This window comes from Macaca thibetana, chromosome 16, assembly GCF_024542745.1.
Source record: "Macaca thibetana thibetana isolate TM-01 chromosome 16, ASM2454274v1, whole genome shotgun sequence".
NCBI lineage: Eukaryota > Metazoa > Chordata > Mammalia > Primates > Cercopithecidae > Macaca > Macaca thibetana.
In genome coordinates, this window is record NC_065593.1 from 69,695,586 (window position 1) to 69,721,339 (window position 25,754).

A 25,754-nucleotide genomic window follows, 5' to 3' on the forward strand; every position below is an offset into this window, starting at 1 on the left:
GATATAAAAAAAAAAAATCTGCTTTATTTTTGTGAACTCTTCTTGCATGAGGGTATTTAGAAAACAAAGTAATTGCTAATATGAAAAGGCAAAATACAATTCAGATATGTGTCTAGCAGTCATAAGCTTCCTAACTGTTTAAATCAGGTTTTTCCTTAAAAGAAGGATGCCATAAAGAGTTTCTACTTTCATATCATAACGTAACTTTCAGAATTGTTACTGTTGTAACAGGTAATCCCTCACCTTCAGCACCTGGCGCTTCCTCTCCCTTCCACGGAGGCTTCTTTTCCTTGTGTACTTCCCAGGACAAACAGAACTGACAGGGGCACTACTTCACATTAAACCCGTTTCCCCCTAGCTCCCGCTTTAGTCTTGAAAGAAAAGAAAAAAAATGCATCTTTCTTAACCTCAATGGAGCTAAAACTACTCCCAGGTAAGCTTTCAGAAAGGTGTAAAATTGCCTCTGCCTTTGTCTCATAACATCCATCCTTTTTTTTTTTTTTTTTTTTGACACTGGCAGCTCTTCTCTTTCCTTCTGAATAGAGTCCCAAAAATTTGCCAAAGTTGCTAATCTCGTTTCCCTCTTAAAGGGAGCACACTACAACTGAACCCTTCTCTCTGGCTTGTCAGTGTTTTCCTGATACTTTCACAGACGTCCTTAGGCAAAATAATTTTTCTCCTTCCAAATTCAGTCTTGAAAAGATCAAGGCAGAACATGCAGCTCTCAACATTTTTAGCATCCATGGTATAATAGGTCAATGGATTTCCCAGCTCAAGTCAAAGTGAAATTTAAAACTGCAACATCAAAGTCATCTTGAGTTACTCCTACGCAAAACAAACAAACAAAAAGAAGTATTGTAGCCAATTTTAATAGCTTAGTAACTATTAGAATATGGGTTTTACACAGTCTACCTGTGCTAGATGGGATGAAGGGAGTATAATGGGGAGACTTTAGGGAATCTTGCCTCTCTATTGCATAGAAAATGCAGTATGAATAAATACTATTCCTGACATAAAGACCCCTTGGAACGAACCAGGGAAATTCATCACTAAATACGTGTTCAGCACCTTCTCTGCTGCAAAAGGACAGAAAGAGTTAACTTCCCTCCAGTGAAAAAGAATCAATTTTCTTTTCCTCCAGGGATCAGGCCCACTTTACAATAAACTCTTTGTTTAATGCATCACTTACAAGGATGGACTCCGCTTAAAGCCAGAAACTCCTGTAAGGCATGTATGGGTTTCTCTCTGTCCTCTACCTGCCTGTCGGCCACTTCACTCTGCCATCATCCAGATCAGTTTTGATCATTTACATCCTCTCCTTTCTCAGCACTTCAACCAGGTTCTGGCGGAACCAATTGTATAATTCCCGGATGTGACATAGAGCTGCGAAAATGCTTACTGGATGGTTCAATGTAAAATATTTCCACAAATTTTGTCCACAATAACAACCATGCTTTGGAGGTTTCCATCTGTCTGACTTGTCATTGAACAATATTTTACAAACAGAAGAAGCTGATGTATGGTTCTCAGTGTCCACTCTCTCAACTGGTTATAGGAGGCATGAAAATGGGATGAAGTATAATCAAAGGCCCATATGATTTCAAATTAAAAAGCAGATACGGAGATAGAATTATTTTCATGTTAAATGTGTCCAACCTAGTTCCTTCAAGCGAACTACACACATGGCGGGAGTCTGAGAGTTACAAAACACCGTTTCATAAATCAAGAGATACTGTGTGACTCTGCTCTTTTCTGCTGCCAAATAAATAAATAAATAAATAAATAAATAAATAAATAAATAAAAAAGGTTTTATTTGAAATGGCATTCAGTTGGCATCATTTTGAACTCCAGGGGTACCAGCAACTGTTATAAACAAGCCTCTTTCAAAACACCTTCCAAAGTGAATGAATTTTCAATTAATACAAGTTACAAGTGAACAAATTTGAGGGTGTGGAAAATGTACCCTTGAATAATGTAACAATTTGAGAGATACAAGTTACAACTGAAAATTTGGCCCCAAACTCACCGTGTTTCCTGATGTGGTTTCATTATTGTGATCATTAACTTCAACTTAGCCAAAGACAAGCATTCAGATTCTGTTTAGGGCTATACACTTATCCTTTTCTTGAATCTCCAACTATATAAATAACGCATTTTTAAAAAGACAGTTGTCTTTAGGCCAAATGATCATATGTAACCAAATAAATCATATATAATCTGAGCCATTTCTCAGCCTACCCAATGAGCAAAGAAGTCTATGGAGGCCTTTTTGTCACACTGACTAGACGAAATAGTTATTAGTCTCCTATTTAGTACTTCGTGTTAATTTGAGCTTTTTTCCAGCTGTTTACCATTAAATAATAGAGGCTAGCACTTGTTCATTGACTAGAATTTTATATTTACCGTTTGTATTTCTTAGGATTAAAACTCAACCTTAAAAGTGCTTCGATGCTTTCGTAATTTTCTTGTCGCCATCAATTCCACCATGAGAAAGCATCTGCAATGTTCCTACTTTTGTAATTTTTTGCATGCTGCTCCCTAGACACCGATGGTGGCTATTGAAAGACTTTCCCTTGGGCCTGGAAGCTGCCAGGTGGGTGGTGAGTAACTCCTCCCTTCTCAGGCCCAGTCCCAAGGCTCAAGACCACTTGCACCAGCAGCCTGCGTCAGCAAGATAGCAGAAACAGGAAGAGAGGAGCCGGAAGACACGTACCTCCTGAAGACCCAGAGGCCATCCTGGGACCGCATAGCAGTTACATCAGGCTAAGACACTTCCTGTTTACAGGAGACTATATAAACCCCTGCCCCTACTCATTTGGTGCTGACTTCATTTTAGGCCTCAGCCCGTCTGCGCCCAGGTGCTCATTAAAACAGCGTGTGGCTCCACAACGCCATGTGGTGTTTGTTGGGGCACTCTTGGGGTTTGAACTGATACAACAGCCTTGCAGCTATTTCATTGGTTTAAAGGTTTTTTTTTTTTTTTTTTTAAATTGCAAATGAAAATTACTATCATTACAAAGCCGTAGAATATGAAGTTCAAAAGAAAACGCTGAATCAGGTAAGGTCTATTCTGCCATATAATAATGACAAAGGTAGTAAAAGCACAGCCATTTCTTTGCCTAGAAATGACTTAGAGTTCTTTTATAGATGAGGCTAGAGAAGAGGCAGTGCCCTCAGGATGGTGAAGCGTTTCCTCAGAATGCCATCAACGTTTATTAAATGCGCACAGACACTGAGGAAAGCAGCCAGAGACTCCCTGATTTACTTCATCCCACAGGGAGGACTGAGAGAGGGGAAGGTAGAAGGGACAGTAACCCCAACCCTGATAACCACTTTTCTCATGTCTTACTCATTGTCTTAAGCTCAGATACAGAAACATTTCTTAAGCTACTGTGACTAGCAGGATCTGCTTTTAGGCCTCATCTTTCTAAACCTTTGTATGTATTTAAGGAGAAACTTTTAATAATTTAGCACATTTCAAATAAGCTATACACAGCAAGGAACATTCTCAACATCACATGCACATCCTGCTTATTTGTCCCTGTTTCCAGTACACAAAAGCCTCTCAATTAGACTCATCAATTTTGAAACAATTCCTCTGCCATTTTGCCACCTCCTCTCAAAGTCAGCAACTTACCAGGTGAACTCCTCTTGTAGATTGCTCTTCAAAGGTCAGCTCATACCGAGGGTACAACACAGTGGTTAAGACACTGGTGATAAAACTGGATCTTTCCTGTAGCATCTACTTAACATAATATATTAATATGAATTGTGTGCTTTGTATACTTTGAGATGCACCACAAAAAAGGTCCAAAATTTCGTCCAAAAATCCAGTTCTGAATGTCTGTGGTCTTTGAGGTAACAAGTGCCTTCTTTACCATGTAAAGGACCTGAGGTAGCTAACACATGAAGTCCTCAGTATTCAAGTTACTTTCCTGACAACTATAAGATGAGATAAGTTTTGGCGGAAATTTGAGAGCTGATGGGGTGGAGAGTAGAAGAGATGGCCTAATTCTGTATGCAGGTGATTGCCTTTGAAGACAGGCTAAGGTGGAGCTCTGAGGGAGGGGGAGGAGACAGGGGAGGATGGGACCCAGGGTAGGTGAAGAGTAGGCCAGTAGAGGAAGGTGCAGTTGGATGGTACATTTGGGTGCTGAGAAGCAAAGAGAGAGAGAGGTATTAAGAGTTAGGACAATGCCGGGCCAAATTAGGCTATGTGGCTATTTTGCTCAAAACCTGTTTTACAACTTTTTGCCTTTGCCCTAGAATTATGCAGGAGCCTGAGGCCTGGAATCCTCCTAAGACATTCAGACCCGCTTAAGTGGAGCTCTTCAGTTGGCCGCTGAACTCTTGCTTTACCCAGAACCTACTAGATAACTGTCCATGTTTCTCCAAATACTCCCTGACTCTCTAACTTAAGTTTCTCCTTTGGTGACAAGTCAGTGGCATTCTCAGGTTTCCTTCTCATCCCCAGAGCAAGTTGTCCTACACCTTTTCTTCCTTTTCTGTTCTCTTCTCCCTCTCAACTCTAACCTCTAACCCTAATCCACCATTTTGGTGAATGTGGATTTTACCCCTCTCCTGATATAACTCTACAGTTTCTCCTCCTGAATCAGTTTAAGAAAACCTTGTGCCAGTTTGTATAGAAAGGGGTTATAATATGTTATGAGCAAACAACTAACTGAAAGCTGGAGCTGGGAAGAAATCCAGTGTGACAGCATCACTAGTAACATCTGGAGATCCTGTTTCTAGCCCGGTTTTTCCTTAAGTAGTATCTACATCCTGATTATAAATCGTACCTCTCCCCAAATGTTGCTCTGTTTTATAAAGAAGTAGAAGAAATGTGGAATCTGGGATTACGTTTCTCCATAGTTCTGGATCTCAAGATTGCACCAAAACAATATAAATTGTAATTTTAAGTTATCTAGTTTAGAAATCAAATTCCCATAATATTAGTTTGGTGCAAAACTTAAAACCACGATTTATTTTGCACCAATCTAATGAATAGTCTAAAATAAAATGGTTTTCGGTATTGCAGAGAGGGCCTGAATTAGGAGGCAGACCCCAGTTCCAGGTCTGCCCTCAACTTCCTGAGCATCTTACACAAATAATTTCTCTGAGCCTCATGGTACTTATTCATGAAATAAGGTTATGATACCTATGTCACCACATTACTGTGAAGTTTGAATGAGATAATGAATGGGAAGCCACCTTTTAATGGGTCAGACGCACAGGAGTCATTCAATAATTATTGCTTGAATCTGAGCCCCGTTGTCAAAGGCATTCAAACCAGGGGGACTCCATCTTGGAATAGGAGCTGGGTAAAATGAAGCTGAGACCTACTGTGTTGCATCCCCAGAAGGTTAGGCATTCTTAGTCAACAGGATATTTACAGTTAAAAGAATAAGGTAATCATGTTTACTGAACAGACCTACGACCTAACAGACCCAGGAAATGTCCTGATGTCCTGATATCTTAAGAACAAAAGCATTCTTAAACTAAGAATCAGTTTCACTTTAAAGATAATAATATAGATTCTTGCAGAATACTGTAGTTACACAAAAATTAAGAATCCTTTGTCAAAAGCTCTTGTAGTAAATGACATCTCCCCCATGATTTTTTTCCTTTGTTATATATATAAAAGCATTGCACCCAAGGTGGGCATGTTCCTCCATCTGGTTTTTTGAATGCTCTGCTCTGTCTATACAGGACCTATTCTTTATTCTTTCATTCCTCTGTTTTCTATTTTTCTTTTCTTTGAGACGGAGTCTTGCTCTGTCTCCAGGCTGGAGTGCAGTGGCGTGATCTCGGCTCACTGCAACCTCCACCTCCCGGGTTCAAGTGATTCTCCTGCCTCAGCCTCCCGAGTAGCTGCGACTACAGGTGTGCACCACCACGCCCAGCTAATTTTTTTTTCGTATTTTTAGTACAGATGGGGTTTCACCATGTTGGCCAGGATGGTCTTGATCTCTTGACCTAGTGATCCACCCTCCTTGGCCTCCCAAAGTGCTGGGATTACAGGCGTGAGCCACGACACCCAGCCCATTCCTTTGTTTTCTTAATAACTTTTTTTCACTTTACTCTGTGGCCCCGAATTCTTTCTCGCGCAAGATCCAAGAACCCTCACTTGGGGTCTGGATCAGGACCCTTTTCCAGTAACACCATGAGAGCTGAGTTTCATCCTCTGTAGAATATCAGAACACTTGCTTTCACTCTCTCAAAGGGTGCTCCACTGGCAGAACACTGGCAGAGAGCATGTGGTTCCCAGTATATATTTCTATCTAAGCTCAGAAATGGTATCACTGTTTCTTACCACAAAGCAACCTGGGCCACTTTTCTGTCCTTCCACTAGTTCGTCAAAGCCCCAGGGACAAGGAGACTTTTATTTCTTTCCTCTCTTTTTTTCTTTTTTGAGATGGAGTCTTGCTCTGTCGCCCAGGCACAGTGGCGCGATCTCGGCTCACTGCAAGCCCTGCCTCTGAGGTTCACGCCATTCTCCTGCCTCATCCTCCCAAGTAGCTGGAACTACAGGCACCCGCTACCACGCCCAGCTAATTTTTTTTTCTTTTTTAGTAGAGACGGGGTTTCACGATGTTAGCCATGATGGTCTCTATCTCCTGACCTCATGATCCGCCCTCCTTGGCCTCCCAGAGTGCTGGGATTACAGGCATGAGCCTCTGTGCCCGGCCTTTTTTTTGAAACAGGGTCTTGCTCTGTCACCCAAGTTGGAGTGCAGTGGTGTGATCAGAGCTCACTGCAGCCTCAATCTCATGGGCTCAAGCCATCTTCCCACCTCAGCCTCCCAAGTAAGTAGCTGGGACTGTAGATGTGTGCACTATGCCTGGCTAATTTTTAATTTATTTTTAGAGACAGGGTCCCGCTGTGTTGCCCAGGCTGGTCTTAAACTCCTGACCTCAGGAGTTTAAGGCAGGCCTCCAGCCTCAGCCTCCCAAAGTGTTGGATTACAGATGTGAGCCACTGTGCCCAGCCAACTTTCCTTTCTTTTTACAACCATCAGTACATGGGAGATCCACTGCTCCTTGTCAACACACATATCTGAACAGACACACACACATACACAAACACACACCCATCTATCCAACTCAGTTTAAAAATTGTATTACTGTTTACTCCTTTGCTCTGTATTACTTTAGGAACGAGCCTAAAGGAGACAGGACTGACAAGATTGGCAAAGTTGACAGGTTAAAGAAATCCACAAGGTGTTTATCATGCTTATTCTTTGTCTTAAATTGTGTGTACATGTTTTACTAAGACGGTTCTGAAACTTTCTCTTATTCTTATCTTGAAAATCACCCTGCCCATCCCTGTCTTGGGTGGATGTTAGCCCAAGTTGCTTAGATTTTTTACCTTGAGCTGGATCTGGGTTGGCAAGGAAGTCAGATAACATGGGATCTGATGTTCCTTTAAAAGACCACAGCTCAGTCTCTTTTCGTTGTATAAGGAAAGCACTTCCCCCAACAGCCTCTACATTCCCCATGGGAGTATTTGCTACTAATTATTTTCATTCTTGTTTTCTTTTCATTCATTTTTTAAAAAAACTCGAGTTCCTACTATGTTCCATCCACTTTTAGGCACTGGAAAACAGAATTGCAGCATCTTGGAGTTTACATTGGAGAAGCGGGTATCAATAAACATGAAAGCAATACAAAGGAAAAATTTCCGATAGTAATGACTATCATGGAGGACACAAAATAAAGTGCTACTATGGAGAAGGGCCTGGAGCAAGGAGGGAGGTTATTATTGAACCGGGCCATCGGAGAAGGTTTCGTCCAGGGCCTGACATTCAAGTTCAGAGTGAGCTCTTCATTCCTAGCCTTAGGTTAAAATGCTCTCAACTCAGACCTTGCTCCCTATCTTGTTTTGTTTGTTTGAGGTACAGCCACTATCTGGTTGTTAAGGCTCTCACTATTTATAGGTATAATTTGGCTGCAGCCTCCCTCTTTCTAATCTAACTTTAAGACCTGGTTCTCATAAGAAGTTATCATTACAGGAACGCATCTGCATTTTATCATTGAATGCAGGCTTTCCAGATCTCTCACCTGGCTTCACCTGGTTTACATAACAGCCTTTCAACTCATTTATTGCCTCTTTCATCCAGAGTGATCATTTCTGAACCTGAAATGTAAGTATCTCTCCTCCTGCTACCATGGGTACAGTCCAAGCTCCAGAATGTGGTCTAACAGCAGAGTAGTCAAAGGGCAGGAATATGAAGATCAAAGACTTGGATTCTCATTTTTTTTTTTTTTGCCACATCTTAGCTGCATGGAATCACCATCTGTAAGCCTCATTGTATTTATTTAAATCAAGTGGACAATAGTCGATTTATCTCAAAATTTTTTTTGAGGATTAAATGACATAAAATGAAAGCGCATAATAGCTAACACCTGGGAAGCCGTCTTTTATTTATAGTCATCCTTATCCCTTAACTTTAATAAATCTCTCTCCTGTGATAGCTTATCACACAGGCCTTATCTAGTCTGGGAGAGATGCATATCCAGGCTATAATCTGAAAGAGGAAGAGGAATTAACTCCATAAGAAGAGGAAGCAAAAATGTTTTCCAGGCAGAGAAAACAGTATCTGCAAAGGCTCCATGACTCAAAGGTGCATAGGACATGCTTTCCAAAGACCTGAATGTGGGCATGGCTTGAAATGGGGGAGAATTGAGGCTAGAAAGAGAAATAGAGCCAGAGTATAAAATACCTCATAGGTAAAGATTTGGGTCTTTCTCCCAAGTACAGTGAAAGCTATCGAAGTATTTGAACCAAGGGCATTGCATGGTAACTTTTGCATTTGAAAAAAATCATGCTGGCTGTCCATTGGAAAATCAGTTGGGGAAATTTAAGAGCAGAAGGAGGGAGGTAAACCAGAAAGCTATTTCAACAATGAGGTAAGAGATGATCATGACTGAGATTAGAATGAGGCCAGGGAAGATATTAGAAGCCACCTCTCACACGGTGCTTTCTCACCCTTCATGTGCAGAAGGGCCACGTGACCTAGGAGTGGCCAAGCAGAACTTCACAAACTAGGCTGAATCTTGAGGAAATGACACAAGAGTTGCTGACTCCTATTATTTAAGGAATGGCAGGCAGTCAAGAGGCCAGTGGTGAAAGAGAGAGGCAAGTCACAGCTCCCTAAGAGGCAGTCTCTGAGACAAGATTTTTATTTTGCCTTGCCTCTTGTTTCTGCCCAAATCGGATTCTATCTTCTTATATTTGATGCTATAAGCTAAACTGTTATCTTTTCAATAATATTTTCTTCTGCTGGTGTTAACCAAGGATAATTTTTGTTGCTTGAAAAATAACAACAACAAAAATCAGTTAAAATTTAACTACATGTACCTTTTGAAAAAGTATCCTGGCTGGGCATGGTGGCTCACACCTGTCATCCCAGCACTTTGGGAGGCCAAGGTGGGTGGATCATCCGAGGTCAGGAGTATGAGACCAACATGGCCAACATGGTGAAACCCCGTCTCTACTAAAAAAAATACAAAAATTAGCCAGACATGGTGGCGGATGCCTGTAGTCCCAGCTGCTTGGGAGGCTGAGGCAGGAGAATGGCGTGAGCCTGGGAGGCGGAGTTTGCAGTGAGACGAGATCATGCCACTGCACTCCAGCCTGGGCGACAGAGCGAGACTCCGTCACAAAAAAAAAAAAAAAAAAAAAAAAAAAAAAAAAGTATTCTATATGCAAGCATATGGTCTCATGACTCTCCCTTAAATCATCATGCCAACTACCAGCAAGCCCTTTAGTTCACTTCTAAGTAGATACTAAATCTACTCAATTCTCCCTGTTGTCGAAACCACTATGTCTTCAGTGGGCTACGGCAAGTTTCCTAAGAGGTCTCCTATTTTTGCCCTTCCTACACGTCAATCTATTTTCTATTCTTTTCTTTTGAGACAGTCTGCCCAGGCTGGAGTGCAGTGGCATAATCTTGGCTCACTGCAACCTCTGCCTAACAGATTCAAGGAATTCTCATATCTCAGCCTCCTGAGTAGCTGGGACAACAGGCACGTGCCACCATACTCAGTTAATTTTTTTGTATTTTTTTTTTTTCAGTAGAGAAATGTCTAAGCAGCACAATGTTCACTAGGGGTTTCACTGTGTTGGCCAAACTGGTCTTGAACTCGTGGCCTCAAGTGATCTACCGGCCTCAGCCTCCCAAAATGCTGGGATTACAGGTGTGACCCATTACACCCAGACCTCTTTTAAAACAAAGTCAAAACATGTCACTCTTTGCTTAAAACTCTCCAGTTTCATTCCATTGCAATTAATTTGCATAATCTGTATGGTAAGCAGATTGATACATCTAAAATCTGGCCACCTCTTTAAAGTACTTCCTACTACTCTTCTCACCGTTCTGTGATAGGCAGAGATCTTCACTGTATCTTCTGCTTTCACTAACAAACACAGGGGTCAGAAAACTGCAGCCTGAGCGCCAAATCTGAGTGTTGAGTTGTTTCTGTAAATGAAGTTTCATTGGAATACAGCCAGACCATTGTTTAAGGTCTCTGGCTACATATTGTTCCTGAAAATGTTCAGGAAATGCCACCCCAAAATATGCCACTTTGGTAGCTGATTACATTAAACTGGGGTTTCTGTGGGACAACAGATACAGGCAGTCTTTCTCTGGGATCCCCTTATCTGCCTAGGGACAGATCCTCCAAAAAGAACTTCTCAATTGTCATTGATACCCCTGCCATTCCCCAGTTTTATCAACCAGGATTCACTCATATCCAGAAGGGGTAACTGGAAGTTCATGCCACACCCAGACAAACTTTGTCACAGACTGTCATCTCTTCTTCTATGGACCCCATCATCTTTCCCCCAAATCATTTATACCCCCCAACTTGTCTGCATCCCCACTCTCTTCTCTCTTATAAAGAGGGTATAATAAGCTTTTAAGTCTAACTGGTTTCTTGAGTATTCACTTTTCTTTCCTAGAAAAGAAAATGCACTGGATAAATGCATATACACTTTCTCCTGTTAATCTATGATATAGTTTGGATATCTGTCCCTGCCCAAATCTCATGAATCTCATGTTGAATTGTAATCCCTAACACTGAAGGTGGGATGCCATGGGGTGGGGTGCTTTGGATCATGCAGACAGATCTCTCTTGGCTTGGTGCTGTCTTCATGACAGTGAGTGAGTTCTTGCAAAGTCTGGTGATATAAAAGTGTGTGGCATCTCTCTTCTCTCCAGACACTTCTCTCTCTCTCACTTGCTTCTGCTTTCACCATGTGGAGTGCCTGCTCTCCCTTCACCTTCCTCCATGATTGTAAACTTTCTGAGGCAACCACAGAAGCAGATGCGGGCACTGTGCTTACTGTCCAGTCTGCATAACTGTGAGCCAATTAAACCTCTTTTCTTTATAAATTATGCAGTCTCAGGTATTTATAGCAATGCAAGAACAGCCTAATATAGAAATTACTGAGAGTGGGGCATTGCTACAAAGACACCTGAAAATGTGAAAGCAGCTTTGAAACTGAGTGACAGGCAGAGGTTGCAAGAGTTTGGAGGACTCAGAAGGCGGAAAGATGAGGGAAAGTTTGGAATTGCTTAGTGTTACATGGTTGTGACTAAAATGCCAATGGTGATATGGAAAATGAAGTCCAGGCTGACAAGGTCTCAGATGGAAATGAGGAACTTACTGGGAACTGGAGCAAAGGTGACTCATGTTATGCCTTAGCAAAGAACTTGGCTGCATTGTGCCTCTACCCTAGGGATCTGTGGAAGTGTGAACTTTATAGCGATAATTTAGGTATCTGGTAGAAGAACTTTCTAAGCAGTAAATTGTTCAAGATGCAGCATGGCTGCTTCTAACTGCCTATTTTCAGATGCAAGAGCAAAGAAATGACCTAAATTTGGAACTTATATTTAAAAGGGAAGCAGAGTGTAAAAGTTTGGAAAATTTGCAGCCTGGCCACATGGCAGAAAAGAAAAGACTTTCTGGAGAGACAAATTCAAGCAGGCTGTGGAGCAACCACTTGCTAGAGATATGTGCATAACTAAAAGGGAGCCAAGTGCTAATATCCAACGCAATGGGAAAAAGTCCTCAAAGGAATTTTAGAAATCTTCTAGAAAACCCCTCCCATCACAGGCCTAAAGGACTAGGAGAAAATAATGGTTTTGTGGGCTGGGCCTAGGGCCCTGCTGCTTTGTGCAGACTTGGAATACTGCTGCCTGCATCCAGGTCACTCCAGCTCCAGCCTTAGCTCAAAGGTCCCCAGATACAGCTTGCTTGAGTTGCTGCTTCAGAGAGTGCAAGTCATAAGTCTTGGTGGCTTCTATGTAGTGTTAAGCCTGCAGGTTCACAGAATGCAAGAGTTATGAGGCTTGGTAACCTCTCACTTGAATTTCAGAGGATGTATGGGAAAGCTTGGGTGTCCAGACAGAAGCCTGCTGCAGGGGTGGAGCCTCCACAGAGAACCTGTACTAGGGAAGTGCAGAGGGGAAACATGGGTTGGAGCCCCCACACACAGTCCCCACTGCGGCACTGCCTAGTGGAGATGTGAGAAAGGGTCACCATCCTCCAGACACCAGAAGAGTAGATCCACCAGCAACCTCCACCTTGCGCATGGAAAAGCTACATGCATTCAACAACCTGTGACGGTAGTCTCAGGAACTAAACCCTGCAAAGCCACAGACGTGGAGCTGCCCAAGGCCTTGTGAATCTACCCCTTGCACCAGTGTGCTCTGGATGTGGGCCATGGAGTCAAAGGAGATTATTTTGGAGCATTAAGATTTTATGACTGCCCTGCTAAGTTTTAAATTTGTGTGGGGCCTGTAGAGCCTTTATTTTGACTAATTTATTCCTTTTGGAATGGGAATGTTTATCCAATGCCTGTTTGTACAAGGCCCCTATTGTGTCTTGGAAGTAACTAACTTGTTTTTGATTTTACAGGGTCATAGGTGGAAGGGATTTGCCTCATCTCAAATAAGACTGTAAACTTTTGAGTTAATACTAGAATAAGTTAAGACTTTTGGGAATTTTGGGGAAGGAATGATTGTATTTTGCAATGGGAGAAGGAAATAAAATTTGGGGTGGGCTAGGACAGAAGTATATAGTTTGGATATTTGTCCCCACCCAAATCTCATGTTGAAATGTAGGGGGGACCTGGTGGGAGGTGTTTTGATCATGGGGTAGAATCTCCCATGGTGTGGTGCTGTTTTTACAATAGTGAGTTTTCATGAGATCTGATCATTTAAAAGTCGTGGCACGTCTGTCCTCCACACTCTCTCTCACTTGCTCCTGCTTTCACCATGTGATATGCCTGCTCCCCCTTCACTTTCCATCATTTTGTAAGCTTCCTGAAGCCTCCCCAGAAGCAGGTGCTGGCATTATGCTTCCTGTAGAACCTGCAGAACTGTGACCCAATTAAACCTCTTTTCTTTTTTTTCAGCATGCATTTGTTTATGTATTTTAATTTTTTTCTTTTTTAAAATTATACATTAAGTTCTGGGATACATGTACAGAAGAACATGGAGGTTTGTTATGTAGGTATATATGTGTCATGGTGGTTTGCTGCACCCATGAAACTGTTATCTACATTAGGTATTTCTCCTAGTGCTAAACCTCCTCTAGCCTAGCCCCCAACCCCCGACAGGCCCTGGTGTGTGATGTTCTCCTCCCTGTGTCCATGTGTTCTCATTGTTTTCTTTAAAACAGGTTTAAATTACCTAGGTTTTAAATTACCCAGTCTCAGATATTTATAGCAATGTATGAATGGACTGATACAATCTGCCTCTTGTCAGCTTATTTTGCAGACTCAAGTTCTGAACAGTCATAAGTTCTACTGAATTTACTGAACTTGAGGCTAGAGGGAAAGTCTTTCCTCTGCTACATCACACAAACTTACAAAGTTGAGTAGCTGCATCAGAGGCCATGTGGTCCACAAAGCCTAAAATATTTACTACCTTAAATATTTTCCTAGTTTATTTGAGTCTTTGCAGAAGAGTTTGCCATATCCTGCTCTAAAGCCCAAGGATGTTACTGCCACTGATTAACTTTTTTGTTGATTAGATTGTTCTGTGAAATAAGTTGTAAACTCCACGAGGGCCATGCTTGTCTATTTACCACTATATCCCTAACAGCTAAAGCAATATGTGATGTATAGGCACTTACTAATTATATTTTGAAGAAATAAATGAATAAATAATTGAATAATACAAAGATGATATTTATCCTCAAGGAAATTTCACCCCTCATAAGGTAATTAGTACTCCTAAAACTACAAAAACATCAGTGCTGACAGTTCTCCAAACACCAATTGTCAATTCCTCCCATTTATCCTACGTGTTCCCTGTTGCAGATACCAGCTCATAAACAGAAAACACAAAAGTTATACTATTTGTTTTCACTTATCATCTTCCTCAGGACCGATGATAGATCTCAGTAAGAAATTTTATATTATTATTATTTTTTCAACTTTTAGATTTGGGGGTACATGTGGAAGTTTGTTATTCAGGTATATTGCGTGATGCTGAGGTTTGGTGTATGAATGATCCTTTCACCCAGGTACTGAGTATAGTGCCCAAGTTAGTTTTCCAAACCTTGAAGCCCTCCCCATTCTCCCCTCTAACAGTTCTCTGTGTCTGTTGTTGCCATGTTTATGTTCATGAGTATCCAATGTTTAGCTTCGACTAAGTGGAAGTGAGAACATGCAGTATTTGGTTTTCTGCTCCTGTGTTAATTCACTTAGGATAATGGCCTTCAACTGCATAAATGTTGCTGCAAAGGACATGATTTTGTTCTTTTTTATGGCTGTGTAGTATTCCATAGCGTATATTGACCACATTTTCTTTATCCAGTCCACCATTGATGGGCCCTTAGGTTGATTCTATGTCTTTGCTATTGTGAATGGTGCCTTTATCAACATGAGTGCATGAAACTTTTGGTGAATGATTTGTTTTCTTTTGAATATATACCCAGTAATAGGATTGCTGGATTCTGTTTTAGGTTACTTGAGAAATCTCCAAACTGCTTTCCACAGTGGCTGAACTAATTTACATTCCCACCAGCAGTGTGTAAGCATTCCCTTTTCTCCGCAGCCTCACTAACATCTGTTGTTTTTAAACTCATTAATAATGGCTGTTCTCACTGGTGTAAGATGGCATCTCATTGTGGTTTAGGTTTGCATTTCTCTGATGCTTAGTGAGGATTTTTTCATGTTTGTTGACTGCTTGTATGTCTTCTTTTGAAAAGTGTCTGTTCATGTAAAAGCATTTAATTAAATTTGTTAAGTCTATAATTGAATTACTAGAAATGTGACTCCCCTAATATTAATGCATGTTGTCATATTGTCACTTTAAAGATGTATTCAAATGTATACTTTTAAACTATTTCTGGAGGTAAGCTAGCTCTGTGTGACAGTAGTCTATGAATCTGGTACACCCTCCAATGCAGCAATTCCTTTCTCAGCATTTTTTTCTAAAGAAATTATTATGGATGAATACAAAGACATGACTACATTGGAGGGCTATTTGTAGTGACAAAATCTGGATGTGAATTAGCTGCGTTATAAATGAGAGGTTGATTTCATAGGTAACAGTACAATCATATGATTACTCTATAGATAGCCATTAAAAGTAATGGAGTAGAAGAATGACAGGAAAAAAATGTGGGCTTTTTAAATGAAAATAAAAACAGGGCTACAAAAAATCTCATACAATAGAGTTTTTAAGTTTAAATATATTTTAAAATGGAGAAAAAACAATGATATACAACAAAATGTTAATTTTGATGTGATTTTTTTCTTCTTCTGTTCACATATTTTCTAAAATTTAACAGTAAACATGCATGGATTTTGCTGAGAGAAAAACAGGTATTTTCAGTTCATACTTCAAAAAATATTAATTCTGAGGCTTTGTAAAGGGGAAACAAATCAATAGCAATCTAAAAGCATTTATTGACTAAAAGGTTTTAAAGGCAGCTATAAATAGCCCAGCGAGGCAGACAGTCATACAGACATTTAAAGTCAGACATTGATGCTGTAATTTTTGCTGGAACAATTTACAGAAACAAATATAGTGACATTTAATTCATCTAAGTAAAACCAGATCTCATTTAAAACAAGGAGGTGGGGGGAAGAGGGAGTCAGATCACATTTGGCCACTGGAGACCAATTGGGGAAATCATGAAAACAGTGGATAACACATTGGGGATGAAGCAGAGTTAGCATTAAACGAGCATCAAATGCATTTCCCCTTTTTGGTGCCTCCTTTTGTCTCTTTCCCATTCCAAACCATATTAAACTGTTAATACCTTTATTTCTTGGCTTGTATAACAATGTCTGTTTTAAGAATCTTTCTTTTATCTTAGTATTTTCAATGACTTTGGAAAGAAAGTGTTAAAAATTGTGCTGTTTTGCAACTTTCCTACTTTAAGATCTGTATTGCTAGATGTACAAAACTCAAGTAAATGGTCCTTCAAATGACTGAGTTCTGAAGAAGGCAATTATGTATTCATGATGCAGGTTTGCCTAAATAGCTGACCCTAGCTAGATATTCATAACCTCAAACTACATATTCATAACCTCCAACACCTCATGTAGATATCCCTACAAGCAGTATAGTATAGCGGTGTTTTTTAAAGCGTAGTCAACTATTTGCTTTCAAATTCTAGGGGAGCATCTTAACACTTGTAGGTTCTCGATTTTCACCCCAATCCTGATTTGGTTGGTCCTTTATTGATTCTTATGTGTTTTCGAGATTGAGACCTTAAGTTTCAAAAATTGAGACCTAGATTCCGATACATAAGAATTTGAGTTTAAATACCTGCTTGATTGCTAGTAAGAAGTAAGACTGTGCACTTTTGCACCAACTAATCAACCTCTTTGAGCCTCTGTTTGCCCATCTGAAAATGCAGATCAGTGGATTGCTATGAGGATGAAAAGAAGCTGTGCTTCCAAACCTCCTTTCATACTAGGTAGTATTGTTTAGTTTTTAATCACAGTGCGTGTAGCTATGACTACAGTCTTAGCCAAACCAAATAACGAATGGAAAGTGGAATTATCTTATGCAGATTAATATCATCGTTCAAGTGTAGATCCAAATGGGGAAGAGAGTTAACTGGCATTTTTCCACCACCATTAATTATAAGATTGGCAATTTCCCAGATTTGTTTCAGAATTCTGTTTAGCATCTAATTGCCTTGACCTTCAGGGAGACATGACAGAACTGCCCAGAAGAACTACAAGTATTGCTAAGAATAGAAGTCATTTTGTACTAGTTACCTGCGTTGTGTTTTTCGACAGAATGACAACACTCTCCATGGTGTTTCTAAATGCCAGGTTACCTATGACTAATCTTGAATGGCTCCCATATAGTTTTGTATGGGAGCTGCTTTGGTTGAACCTAACTGTTCATTTGAAAACAAATGTAATTTATGGAAGGCATATGTGTCATGACTTTTGACCTTCTCAAAATTTGGTATTTATGGTATGCCAACAGAAATCCAACTCCTATCTCTCTGTTGCTCTTTTCCCATTTGTGAGAACTGGCCTGCAGACTGTCCTCTTTGGCAATTTACAGGGAGTCTATTTATTAGTCTATTCAATCTGCTGGGAATCACTGAACTCACAGATGTGATTTACTCGTAGACCAGAAACTCCCTGGATAGTGTCTACAATTTCTTTGACCTTTAAGTGATTGAGTTTCTGTTTTAAGCTGTTGCAATGAAAACTCAGGACATCTTTATTAGAAAGGAAAATAAAGTAAGTGTTATTGGCTGATGGCTCAATTCCCATTTTCCCTGTGGATATAGATAAATTAAGAAGGCCTTAATATACGAGACAAAAGATCTTCCTAGGAAGATCCAGATAGATAGTGTCTTGAGACAATACCTTAAGCTATATGTTGCTTGTCACGTGAGATTAACTTTCTATTAGTGTGTGCCTTCTCAAGGCCTCTTAGCAGGGAAGCATTACCACTTACTACAGATAATAGAAGATTTAGAGAGCTGATAGCAGTTAGTGTATTTGATAGAATCTTGAATTTCCATGTATTTTTTTTTAATACTTTCTCTTCCAATCACATTTTTTATTTCCATGATAGTGCTAGAGAAGAAGAATGAATCATCCTGTCCTGATTTGGAAGGTTGGAATTTTATTATCTATGAATGCCTATACACACAGCAGCAACCCAAGTTAGTAATATTTTCCTTAAAAAGAGAAGAAAAGACAGCTCTTTGAGAATATAGTCTTCTATGGTGGAATAATACCAAAGTGAGAAAGATGCTGCTAGATCCAAAAGAAAGGTGACTAGCATTAAGACTTTTCCCAGCATTTAAGGAACAAAGATGCTTTCCTGGTATTTGACTTGGGTGGTTAATTCTTGATTTTCTAGGCAAATGAAGGAAGTTGGTGCCATAGATAAGCCATAAAAGGAAAGTAGTGATAAGTCAATTTGCATTTGACTTGGAATAAATTATATGCTTTGAAAAGAATGCCCCATTAAAACTGAATTTTTGTTCCCTTGAAATAAAGCTATCAGATGAGAAAGATGTAACCAAGGAGAACATTCTGGGTTGTTGAGCAGAAGGAAGTATAGGAATTTTAATTTTAATTCCTTGGGCTCATTCTTCCAGCAGATAATCTGCCTAAGAAAATTTGAGTGGTGCTTGCCTTGAACAAATAGGTTTCCTGCATCCACAACGTAATTATTTCTTAGCCAAGAACGCGTATGGTATAGCTACATAGAGAAAGATTTCCAATATGTATTTAAAAATCAGTAATTTTCAAAAAACTAGCCAGGCGAGGTAGTGGGCACCTGTAGTCCCAGCTACTCGGGAGGCTGAGGCAGGAGAATGGCATAAACCCAGGAGATGGAGCTTGCAGTGAGCTGAAATCCGGCCACTGCACTCCAGCCTGGGCAACAGAGTGAGACTCCATCTCAAACAAAACAAAACAAAACAAAACAAAAAAAATCAGTGCTTTTAGATACTTTTAGATACTGATTTAATTAAATATTATTTATAACAATTTTAACTGTAGACCATATGGCCTTGTTTTATTTGAGGTTGATTAGAGAAGGGGACAGGGATGAGATGAATATTTTCTCTGATAATAAAATTACCTTTTGCTTCAACTTAACCAAAATGCCATTTGTACTCATAAATGATAGATAATATTTATGAAAAGATCATTCAGCTGATGGGTTTGGGAGTACTGCAGAACTTTCAAACACAACTGGAAGGATTATACTATAAACCAACACTATTTTTTTTTTCATTCATAGAGTTCAAGACAGGAGAAAGAAATACTGGCGCTTTAGCTGAGAATTATAAACATCATTGGCATTTAAACTCCCAAATCTCATGTAATTTTCCCCTGGAAACATAGACTGGATGCCCTCATTAAAAAAAAATTAGAAACCTGTCCTCAAAGACAGATTGTCAATAACTTGTGAATGTGCCCCTGCCAGCTCCCTTATCCAGAAACATTTATGAGAGAAGACATAATAGGCTGAAGGAATATTTGTCCTGTTATTCATATTTGGCTAAATGTCACTAAAACTTTGTGAAAACCAAAAGAAGTGCAAGGCCCTGCCCATCAACCCCTGGCCCTCCAGGATTCACACTTGGTTCTTGGGTGGTCCCAGGGGCACCTGGGTGTGGCAAGACACCGTCTACGCTGTGCCATCAAGCAAAGCAGGTATCCACGCCCTCTCCTGAGCAGGACCACTCTGATTTCTATTTTTCTTATTTGAATCAAAAAATGTTCTTTATATGAAAGCAACACATTGGGATTGGTGACCGTATTAGTTTTCACGCCGCTGATAAAGACATACCTGAGACTGGGTAATTTGTATACAGAAAAAGAGGTTTAACGGGCTCACAGTTCCACATGGCTCTGGGGAGGACTCACAATCATGGCATTTCTTACTTGGCAGCAGCAGGAGAGAGAATGAGAGCCAAGCAAAAAAGGGTTTCCCCTTATAAAACCATCAGATCTTGTGAGACTTATTCACTACCATGAGAACAGTATAGGGGAAACTGCCCCCATGATTCAATTATCTCCCATCTGGTCCCTCCCACACACATGGGAATTATGGGAGCTGCAACTGAAGATGAGATTTGGGTGGGGACACAGCCAAACCATATCAGTGACCTTGCCTGTCTGTGGACATATGTACCCTGTTCCTTTCCCCAAAAAGATTTTACTACCAGTTTAATAGAACAACACTAATCAAAATCTCAGCTATCCAAGCAGTAATGGTCAGGAAGTCTAATAGTACAACCAAGCGTTCAGTGTGGTACAACTTTGAAGGTCCAGCCCGCAGGCAATCTATGATGCTAATCAAGGTTTTTCTGTGTGCTCCCAGCTTCTGCTTTTAGTGACACCTTCCCCTTAGCCCAGCTCCATCTCCTCTTTTTTGGGCTCAGTGCTGCGTCACTCTCCGATAATCCTAATAGCCATCTTGAAAAGCAGGTTGTATTATATCTTTTGTGTTTTGCAATTTAACAAGCTAAGTCTTAGGGAAACGAAGCCGTTGACTAAATGCCATTGAGTTGGAAAGCATAAAAACTAGCATTGCAGCCCAGGTCTCTATAACTAGTGTGAGTGGTGCATAATGGCTAATGTCACACTCGGGCCCTCAGGTGTGCATATCTTTTGCATACACAGCTTGAACCATGTTTTCTAGAATTAAGGAGATTATATCCTATTCCCTGCAACTCCAGACACCATGGTTGCAGTAAACTATTTTAGCATCTGAGGTCATCTTTAATTTTTCCTGAGATACATCTACTCACTCTCCTTACTATATCAGCCCTTAATATACACACTGGGGGACACAAATACAAGTAGCAAGCAACTGTAACAGACCTCCACCAGATCAAACCATTAAGAATCTAAAACATCAGCAAGGAAAGAGGTCAAAGGAAGCCGAGACTTGGGAGGGGTGCTCTGAGTGACAGCTAATTGAGTGATGCCTTTTCATGCAGAAGAATGTTTCCAGTTGTGGGATTACGTGGCCACGGGGTAGACTGGAAGGAAGGCTTGTTGTCTTCAGACACCCTTTGGAATGAAGCCAAAGTGTTTTAACACAAAAGGAAAAACAATCCAGTGTGGGTGATGTCACAGGGCATCCTGAGGAAAGCAGCAAGCATAAGCTTCCTACTGCGTGGATCCAAAGTACACAGAATTATCTTGGTATTAATTCCTTCTGCAGTCAGAAGCTGGACTCTTATGGAAGAACTAGCTCTCATCATAAAGACTCGATGCTGGAAATGAGTGTGTGTGTGCGTGCGTGTGCGTGCAAAGTGTGTAGGTGTGTAAGTCTAGTTCCTGATCAGAGAGTTAGAGATCAACATTCCAGTCCCCTCGCAGGCTCTAGGTTGTCTGTGAAATCACTGTGAAGAACCAAAGGTGGTTTTCACTGGGTAGACAGAAAATCGTCCTGTTCGCCTCAAGGACACTATCAAGCTGTGATCAGAAATTTGCCTTCTAATATAATAATGGTGATTATTAGATATGGGAAGGATGGGGGTACAGAAGAGTGACCCAAAACAAAAAGCACTTTATGTCAGTGGCAACCTTGCATTAATGAAATGAAGAGACATTCATACTATAACAGGTGACGATGGAGAGTCTGTTTGTCATGCCAAATTAGAGAAAAAAGAATGCCTGAGACTGGGAAGCGGAAAAGCACATTTCCATCTTCGTGTCTGGAGAAACTTGACAGGACTGAAGTATGTATTGTCATCACAAAGGAGAACTGTTTAAGTAGAAGCAGTGCCTTCCCCTTTGAAGAGGTTATATCTCCTAATAGCGTAGGTCTGGACAGCCAAGTTTCTGGGTCCTTCAGCCTTGGGAGATCTTTGCTGATGGAATACAGTTTGCCAAGCTCCATGCTAGCAGATTGTGGGGCTGGGGAGCCGAGAGGATCATCCCAGTGACTGGCAGCAGTTATTTAGGGAGAAGATAGTAAATCTTCAACTAAGTATTATTAGATCTGACACATGTGGATGAAAAAGCAATGTAATGGCCAGACTTCTAAGGTCGAAAGCCAAGAGTTTAGGATTGCCCACTGGAGTGTGGCATATTCTGTTCTTGGGACACATCCAGCTATGATTGTAAAAGGACAGAAATTCAGTTGAGCTGCTGGAACAGGGAGTAAAGAGGGGCAGGGCTTTAGTTAATCAGCTTAACAGACACCCAGTGAGAGAACAAGGGAAGAGAAAGGGGGGAAAACCCAGTGTTGGGGAAGTTAGGAAAAGGGATAATAGGCAGTATGTAGATACTTGTGTAGGTAAGAAGTCTGCATCAAATAGGTATGGCAAAAAAAGTAACTGGGATCCAGATATGGAGCTGGGATTTAGGACCTCCAAACTGAGAGAGGATAATCAGATAACAATTATCAGCCAGAGAGAAACATTTCTTACATACCAGGCATTTTATGTCCTTGAAATGTGTTTAATTCTCCCAGTTACCCTGAGAACAAGGGATCAATATTATCCCTATTTTAAAGATGAAGAATCGAAGCTTAACTAGTTTGGGGTATTTATTCAGGGTCACAGGATAATAAATGTTGGGGAAAAAACACGAGAAATGTATGTCATTTTATTGCTAAAGTTTTAAGCCTTAGTAATAAAAGGAACTGTTGGACATGGAATCAGAGTAATGGTGGCTATTTGGACCTGAACTCTGGAAAAAATAGAACGCTCAGGCACTAGGACTGGAGCACAGGTTCAGAGCAGAACTCACTACAAGAAATGCTCACCAAGTGCCCTGAGATGAGTTTTAGAGCCACTCACTTAGGAGTTCTAGGAATGACCCATCCCACGACCTGGAGCAGAGGGGCCTGCGTGTGGAATCAAATGCCCTCAGCTCTAGGGATTGGAGAAACTCACAAGCAGGGAAATTTAGGCAACTGATTATACTAAATAGTTATCAATGTCAAGCTCAGAGGGCTAGCAAAAGTGGGCAAGGGGAAAGGGAGGGAGGAAGGTGAATGGTGTTAAAAATATCTCTTTCCCAGAAAATCAAGGCAAAGATTCAACAAAAATAGTTTTCTAGCCACAGAGAATTCCCAGTGGAAGTAGTGAATGCTGGTTTATTGGGAGATATTTCACATCTGAAATGTAATGTTTGATTCCTGGTACTTCTTTTGTTTAATAGAGGTCACTATAGTGTTGAAGAAGTAGAACAGAACCCTCCTTCAAAAGTGACAATGGTAGAAGAAGCCACTGGGACACAGCCACTTTAAAGCAGATAATTTGATGTGGCCATTTATAGAGATCAAAATGCAAAATGACTGATTTGTCTTTACTAAACTATGCACACACAAAAGAATGTCCCTAGCCCTAACTTTCATCTTGACCCTCATTACCCCTCATGTCAGCCCATCCCAACATAACTTCTCTGACCTCAACTGCGTGACTGACCTGCAGAGATTGGACTCACCAGACGGGCAAAGCCCGGGGTGGAATGTGGATGTGTGAAATCAGGAAAAAGAAAAAACAGAGAAGAAACTATTAAAGATGATATAGACCTGCTTCTACAAAGCTATTATTGAACACCAACTACGCTCCCTGTACTGTAATCTAGATACGCTGAGATAGTCAAAACATGGCCCTGGCTCCAGTTGGTTCACACCCTTGAATGCAGTAACAAATACTCTGTATTCGTGTAGGAGAGACAGGGGCCCTGCTCTATGATGCTACAAAGAATGGGGCTAGAATCTGCTTATGAATTTTATAGGGATGTAGATTTAATGTCTGTATCATGAAGAATGTTTTCGTTGTTAGTACCTTACGACAGAAACAATCTACTGAGTATTAACTCTGAATTTGGATCAACTTGAAGAATTTCTGGAAGAGTTTCCTGAGTTTGCTAGATGGCTGAACTAGAAAATGCTGAAGTTCTCTTTTAACATTAATATTTAAAGGTTTTATTTTATGCCATTTTCTTATTAACTGGTAAACAGCACTCCAATTTTATGAGATAAACAGTGATGAAAGTCTTTCCAAGAAGACTGGAAATCAACAGTGTCAGACTTCACCTTCTCAATAAAGTCAAAAGACTTGAGTCTTCTAATTTTTTTAAAAAAATAATTGTGAGCCATATTTGTCACGCCAACAGGACAGATCATCCTGACCCATGTTTTGGTACTATCTGTGCCTTTGCTCATTGCACTGACTTCTTAATTTTATCTGACCTGTTTTCATTTTCATTTTGTAATTCTGCATATGGCTCAAAGAAAACAAAACACTCAGACTGGATCAAGGATTTTCTGAGCAACAATTTTAAAAAAAAACAACTCAGCAGAATGACTACAAGGGAAGTTTCTAAGGATAGATGTTTCTGTTTCTTACTCCTGTGTTTCAGGGTGCCCCTGAATCTCACTGCGATGTTGGGTGTGTTGCATCTTGAAGGTGACCCAAGCTCAGGTTTTGATGATATGGCTGCTCTTAGGGTCTTATCAGGTTCTTATCGTGACTTGTGATTACGGATGTATTATTAAGTGATGCAAACAAAACAGTGCCTTTACTTTCATCAGTTAGATTAGATTTTTGAGTCAGTCTAGTTTGAATCTCATCTCCAACATTTACCTATGCAAACTCAGAGCAGTTATTTTACCTCTGTGTTCTCTGTCTTTTTAAAAGGGGCAATTATATAAGAATTAAATCAGATAGCATTGTAAAATACTAGGTATCTCATAAATGTCAGTAGTTTTTGCCTGAAGCTTAAGCTGTCAAGCAAAATAGGAACTTCTACTTTGGCTGGTTTGAGGCAGCTACTGTGACAATGGTAGAAGAAACCATTAGGAAAAAACCACTTTAAAGCAGGTATTCTGATGTGGCCTCTTAATAAAGATCAAAATGAACATTGTTTGTCTCTATTAAACTATGCACACACAAAAGAATGTCTCTGGCCATAACTTTCTTCTCGACCCCCATGACTCCTCATGCCAGCCCATCCCAACATACCTTCCCTCACCTCATCCGCATGGCTGACCTGCAGAGATTGGGCTCACCAGACAGGCAAGGTCCGGGGTGGAATGTGGATGTCTGAAAGCTGAAGATTAAATATTGCAGGTCAGAAAACCATGGCAGAAGCAGGTCAGGGCTGGTATGAATTGTTAGGGGCACTTTTGAGATTACAACTGTATCCCACCTTCCTCACTGCAAAATTGCAATTGGCTTGTATTTTCTTAACTTGAGAGCAAAACATGTATTCTTTGGAGTTGCACCACTTGGTATATTACTGGGAGCTTAGGTCTTAACCCCCTATCACTCTCTATATCAGTTTCTCTCCTCTCTAAAATGGAGCTAACAATAATTGTCTCCATTTACTTTGTGCTCCTTGTGTGCCAGGTACCATATCAAATGAAATTACATAATATCTAAGATATAGATGCTAGTAAAGGCTTTTGAAAAGCAGGCAGAGAGAAGTTTAGTAATTTGGGGGAAGGTCACACTGCCAATGCATAGACAATTTGGTCTCTACCTTGCACATTGTAGACTTTCAGAACTTCCAATTTTTAAAAAAAAATAATTGTGAGCCATATTTGTCATGCCGACAGGACAGATGATCCTGACCCATGTTTTGGGTCTGTGCCTTTACTCACTGCATTGACTTCTTAATTTTAGCTGACCTGTTTTCATTTTAACTTTATAATTCTGCATATGGCTCAATGATAACAAAGCACTCAGACTGATTCAAGGATTTTCTGAGCAACAATTAAAAGAAAAACCCCACTCCATCTGAATTCTCAGGATTACTTCAAGAT

General features: G+C 40.4%; 1 protein-coding gene across 13 annotated transcripts in view; it reads right to left on the minus strand.

Moving 5' to 3' along the window:
• KCNJ16 (potassium inwardly rectifying channel subfamily J member 16) overlaps positions 1-25,754 on the minus strand; it is a 541,663-nt gene that overhangs the window by 5,433 nt on the left and 510,476 nt on the right. Inside the window, exon 1 of one of the 13 annotated variants that reach the window (XM_050765626.1) lies at positions 24,952-25,233. The exons of 10 other annotated variants lie outside the window; for them this stretch is intronic. The gene's annotated coding sequence lies outside the window, so the exon portion shown is untranslated. Of the gene's footprint in view, positions 1-243; positions 389-24,951; positions 25,234-25,754 lie in introns of those variants that run through there. 2 more of the 13 variants (XM_050765629.1, XM_050765627.1) reach the window with 2 other exon arrangements.